Source organism: Ursus maritimus, unplaced genomic scaffold (assembly GCF_017311325.1).
Source record: "Ursus maritimus isolate PB19 unplaced genomic scaffold, ASM1731132v1 scaffold_9, whole genome shotgun sequence".
NCBI classification, from domain to species: Eukaryota; Metazoa; Chordata; class Mammalia; order Carnivora; family Ursidae; genus Ursus; species Ursus maritimus.
This window is the reverse complement of record NW_024427107.1, coordinates 45513684-45520043: the sequence shown is the minus strand read 5'-3', so window position 1 is coordinate 45520043 and position 6360 is coordinate 45513684. Positions and strand designations below refer to the sequence as shown.

Genomic DNA, 6360 nt, shown 5'->3' with positions numbered 1-6360 from the left:
TTTTAAGAATTCCAGCGGGGTTCCTGCTTCTCCAAAAGGCAGATTAAACAACACATTGTAACTTTAATTATAGCAAGAAAACCTAAATGTTGGTTAAAGCTTAAAGGGTAGACTCCCTGGGTTGGCACGTTAGTAAAAATCTCCAAGGAGAAATTACACTCAGAGGCAGAAGTTGAAAAATATAAGTAAATGAAATGAATTTACAAATCAGTGAAACAAATTTTAAAAAAATAAACGGTCCTCTTCAAATGGTGCTGGAACAACTGGACATGCACATGTAAAAATATGAATGTAGACACAGAGATTACACCCTTCACAAAAATTAACTCAGAATGAATCACAGACTTAAATATAAAACACAAAACTACAAAACTCCTAGAAGAGAATATAGAAAAGAACCTAGGTGAGCTTGCGTTTGGTGATGACTTTTTAGGTCCAACACCAAAGGCACACTCTAGAAAGAAAGAACTGATGAACCGGACTTCGTTAGACCTAAATGCTTCTGCTGTGAAAGACACCGTCAAGAGAACAATGGGACAAGTCACAGACCGGGAGAAAATATTCACAAAAGAATATCTCACAAAGGACTGTGATCCAAAATATACAAAGAACTCTTAAAACTCAACAATATGGAAACAAACAGCCTGATGACAAAGGGGCCAAAGATCTTAACCAACACCCCACCGGAGAAGATCTACCCGCAGCACGTAAGCACATGAAAAGATGTTCCACGTCACGTGTCATCAGGGAAATGCAAATTAAAACATTGAGATGCCACTACGCACTTATTAGAATGACGGAAGTCCAGAACGTGGACACCACCAAATGCTGGGGAAGATGTGGGGTCCCAGCACCCTCGTTCGTTGCTGATGGGAACGGAAAGTGGGACAAGCCACTTCGGAAGGCAGTTAGGCGGTTTCTTACAAAAGTGAACATACTCGTAACCTTGTGATCTGGCAATCGTGTTCCTTGGGATTTACCCAAAGGAGCTGAAAACATATTTCCACACAAAAACCTGCACACGACGTTTACAACAGTTTTATTCCCAGTTGCCAAAACTTGCAACCAAGATGTCCTTCAGCGGGTGGCTGGAGTAAGACCCGTGGTCCCCGCACGGCAGTTGGCCACGCAGCCACATTGCGAGTGCTCAGCGGCCACCTCAGGCAGGTAGCTTCCTGCTGGACGGCACAGATGGGATCAAGGGAACTGGAATCAAGGAAATCCTCCACTGGCATTTTCTAGAAGTCGCCTCCCAGCCTTACGGTGGTACCTGTGGAAGCTAACACACGGCCTGGAAGACTATGGGAGGCAGGTGGAAGGTGGGCAGGGGCTGAGTGGCAGGGGTGGGGCGTGCGGGGATTTGGTCCTGACCCTGTCCTTTAACTGCACGGCCTGCGTTAACAGGGAGTCTGGCAGGCTGCCTGGGTGAGCCGGTCCTCCAGAGCAGGTGTAGACGGACACAGAAGCCAGCAAGGGGTCAACGAGACGCTGTGCCTCCTCCTGGGAGCGCCCACCTTGGCTGGACTGGTGTGGCGCGCCGGGTGTGCAGGGTCAGGCAGGCGCATCCCCACGGTTCCTGCGGACTTCCTGTGCCTCTAGGTGTTGTCGCATTACCCCAAACATAAACACCCTTGTGCTATTTTGTCTCTATTTCCAAAAAGGTGCCTTTCCGGCGTCTGTGTGCCAATGAGCGTAAAGCATAATTGCCCTATTACAAAGGCGGGCCTTGTTTCCGAACCTGCCATCAAAGTTCTCTACCAAACACCGGGAGCTTCTCCCCCTTTTTACTGGAGGGGAAGCGGCCTGAGAAGCCAGCAGCGCCTATAAAATTGTGAATCAGGGAGGAAGCCAGCGCCTCGCCCAACCTATTAGCATGACAGTGGAAGGGCTTTAAGTAAGCCCAGGAATCCTTCCTTGATGACGAGTCACTTGTCACATTCCACCTCAGGGAATGGTTCACCTGCTTGCAGCTGGCCCTCCTAGCCACCTTTTGACAGAAGACTTCAAAGGGATTTACATATGGAGGAGGATGGTCTAACTTTTTCTTAATGAATCACACTTAGAGTTATGGCTAACAATTCTTAAATTATGCTTTGACAAAGTCATTCTTGTTTCTTCTCTAGCTGTCACTCCTAGCTGTCACTTCTGTTACCTGGCCCTTGTTTGCTTCAGTCTCCGTTTTTTCCAAAGTTCCATTTTCCATGGGCTGAAGTCTGAAAAGTCAGCTGGCTCTGTCCAGTAGCAATGTGTGCAAACTAAACGTCAGGGAGTCACAGAGAATGATTGAAGGCCCTCTCCCTTAGGACTTGCTTGCATGCTTGGGTTTTGTCAACTGTTTGAGCTCCTCAGAGATTTTTTTTCTTTGAATACGATTTTTTTTTTTTCAAAAAGTCCACTTATCTGCAGATAATTGATGAGTGCTTTTATTTGCTTGGAAACACTACTTCCTAGGTCATACCAAAGTTCTCTACCCTTGATTATATGGAGTCTTTTAGGATATTGGAGAAAATTATTCCAGCTTAGGATTCAAGCTTAGGAAACTGCCGGGAGAATACACAAAGCTGGTATTATTTGCTGTATCAAATGTTCTCGTTTTTCACTAACCTCTGGGCACATTTACAAATGTTCTTAAAGAAAGCATTCATAGCTTATTATCTACTGAAGGAAAAATGGAAACCAAACCTGCTGTCACTCACACCTACCTTTTAAAAATACATTCATGCAGTTGCTTACTGTGAAAACGGACAGACAGGATGGCCAGCTGGCAACAGAAGTCGTTGTTTCAGAGTCTCCGTAATGGTTGTTTTGATGGAATCAGAGCTCCCTTTGTTTTCTTATCCTTGGGGGCATTTCTCCTTTGCTCTTAACTCTGTAAGACCCTGAATTCTTTGAGAACTTGACAAGTACGTCTCATTCTCGATAGAGGAGAAGTGTCAATGCTCCAAATTCTCCCTTCAGACAAGGGCAGAACAAGGAGCTTCCCTGGGAAAGAGAAGCCAGCATAGGGCTGGCGGCGAGTGGACAGCAGGGCACAGGGCAGAAGGTTTACTAACGTTCATCTTCATGAGACTGAACGCTGAAACAGAGGATTCCACCACCCCAAAACGTGTTCTGCTACAGACCGCGGTAGGAGAAGGGTGGGGAAAGGGATGTGACTTTGTGGGGTTTCCTAAACTGAAAGGGGTTGCATCGGATCATGATGGGAAGAGGCTGGATTCTAAGGACAGCAAATAAGCCTGCACAGGAAAACCCGAGTTGACCAAGAGGCCCTCTCACTTCCATCTCAAACCTGGGGAAACATCTGCAAGCTCATAGTAATGTTTACTCAACAGATAAGCCATACAGAAGCTACACTTTTCCAGGAAGTCTGCTACGGCAGGGGTAAAGCCCCAGGTGAGGAAGCAGGTAGAACTGGGTACAGCCCTGCTTCATTTCTGATTCACCTTTTGACTATGCTCTTCTGGCTTCACTATGCCTCAGCTTCTCCACCTGTCCAATGGGAGGAGGGGGGGTGAGATCGTTTGTTTGGTAAAATTCCCTGAAATCTTTGCGAAACGTTCTTTAAAATGGCGAGGGAGTATAATTATCCCTTAGCTCTCCGGTATGGGGTTGCTATAAATAGGGTCTGGAACAGGATCGCAATGTCATATACCTGTTGACAACAATAAATGGGGCCTTGAATGGTCCAGGGAAAAGCTTGTCAGAATTCTTTGGACATGCATTCAAGAGAGCTGAGACTTAGCCTTCACGAGGACCAGATAGCCGGTGTGTGCACTTCCGGCCAAGACTGTCCTTCATCCTGGGGCCTCTCTTCTGTATGACCTGCCCGAGGCAGCTGTAGTTTAGGCGTGTTCCGGGTGATCTAAGAGACTGGCCCAAAATATCGTGTATACTGGAGTGTCGCGGCCACATGTGCGCGCGCGTGCGCGTGTGTGTGTGTGTGTGTGTGTGTGCGTGTGCGCGCGCATGTGGGCACTTTCTTACCAACTCCGAATATGCCTTTAAAAATACAGAAAATAGGGGCGCCTGGCTGGCTCAGTCAGTGGTTCACGTGACTCATGATCTTGGGGTTGTGTGTTCCAGCCCCACGTTGGGTGTAGAGATTACTTAAAAGTAAGATCTTTAAAATAAATGAATAAAATAAAAATACAAAAAGTAAGTGTAAAAATGTGCCTAAGCCATCCCCCACTAAGTCAATTCTAGGATGGCATGTGTCTGTGTGTTTTAAATCTAGTGGCGGCCAGCAGAAAGGTGAACAAGGGTTCCTTAGCCTTTAGCTGTCACAGACTAAAATGGAAGGCACGTGGCCATGGGCACCGTGGCATATCCTGAAAGAATGGGTCAGGGAATCACGCTACTATTGGGGAGACATAGGAGTCACCATGTTGGCAGGTGCAGGCTTTCCCGCTAACCAGTAAGAGCCAGCTGGGGCCTGGTTCAGGGATAAACACCAAAATGCAGTGTGTGACCTTTGTCAGTTGTCACAGGACACTCAGGTAGACACATGTGGGACTTACTGGTGGAAGGGATAACCAAGTGTTCAGCTTTACCCGGGTGCGATGGTGAGGTTTCTATTCTCCTTTCATCTGGAATGCAGAATGAAGGGATGGGAAGACATTTCTAAAGAAAAGATTTCACGATTGAGACACGTTGGAACTCACTCTCTTCCTCCCCCTCTTTCCCCACTGCTCTCAGACCTCTTCCCTTATTCTTCTTGTTGGCCTAGGCGATTGATTTTATTATTTTCGGCACCTGCTACAGAGTAGTTGTTCAACTGATATTCAGTAAATGAATGAAGACAAGCGTTTTAATTTTCAGACATACCCCGTGGAGTAGCGTGGTGAAGGGCGTTGAGGTAGGAGCATGGCAGGTGAGCGGGAGGAAGGCAGTGGGGAGAGACTGCACAGTGGTGGTCCCTCTCCTTCCTGGTCCTCTTTCATCTGGGCCTCACTGCACGGCTGCCTTCCCTGCCCAGAGTCTCAAACCCTGTGGGAAATGAATGTTGTACTATCTGTGGGGAGTGGGGGGGTGCAGGCAATGATTCTGGAAGGCCCATGGCTCGTTTCCCCAAGTCCGTCCATGCCTCCCTGGAATAACGGGGGTGCCGGGGGCTCCGTGTCATACCGGAATTATAGCGTGAGGATGTGCGGGAATTCCCAATCCCTGGTGAGTCCCAAGGGAACTTTCCAGACAGCAGAGTGAGGTCATACGGAGCTTGTTACTGGTGATATCAATTAAGAAACAGAGAAAGGAAATGTTTTGTTTCACCTTCACTTTTTCCTTTTCCTACACTCTTGCTTTATGTAGATCCGAGTGTCTGACCGATGTTGTTTTCCTTCTCTGAAAAACTTCTTTTAACATTTCTTGCCAGGCAGGTCTACTGGCAACAAATTCCCTCCATTTTTTTTATGTCTGAGAAAGCATTTCTCCTTCACTTTTGAGGGATAATTTCACAGGGTACAGAATTGTGGGATTCTCTTTTTTTTCAACATTTTAAATATTTTACTTTATTCCTTTATACTAAATATTTACTTATTCTTCTTTGCATGGTTTCTGAGGAGATGTCAGATATAATTCTTATCTTTGCTCCTCCACAGATTTTTTTTCCTTTGGCTTTTTCCAGGATTTTTTTTTTTTAATCTTTGATTTTCTCTAGTTGGAAAATGATAAGCGCAGGTGTATTTTTTTTTCTATTTATTCTTCTTGGTGTTCTCTGAGCTTTTTGGATCTGTGGTTTGGTGTCTAACATTCATTTGGGGGAAATTTTCAGTTATTATTGTTTCAGATATTTCTTCTGTTCCTTTCTCTTCTTCTTTTCCTTCGGTTTTTTCCATTATGCATATATTATATCTTGTAGTTGTCCCAGAGTTCTCAGATATCCTGTTCTGGGTCTTTTTTCCTAGTCTTTTTTTCTGTTTGCCTTCGAGTTTGGGAGGTTTCTATTGGAATGTCCTCAAGCTGAGATATTCTCTCCTCAGCCATGTCAAATCTAATCAACTCATCAAAGAAGTTCTTCACTTCCGTTAAGTGGTTTTGTTTTGTTTCATTGCCTGTTAGTGTTTTAGATCTCTAGCACTTAAAAAAAAAATCTTTCTTAGAATTTCCATCTCTCTGCTTACACTGCCCATCTATTCTTGCAAGTCCGACTGCTTCATCCATGAGAGCCCTCAGCACATTCACGATAGTTGCTTTAAATTCCCAGGCTGTAATTCCAACATCCCTGCCGTAACCGAGTCTGGTTCTGATGCTTGATCTGTCTCTTCAAACTGTGGTTTTGTCTTTTACTCTGCCCTGCATATTCTTCTCGGTAGCCAGACATGATGTGCTGGCTAAAAGGAACTGCCGTAAATAAGCATTAGG

General features: G+C 45.5%; 1 pseudogene; it reads left to right on the top strand.

Annotated features, from left to right (window-relative positions):
• Window positions 1–5079: 5079 nt before the first annotated feature.
• Window positions 5080–6360, top strand: part of LOC121101660 — a 30613-nt pseudogene continuing 29332 nt past the window's right edge.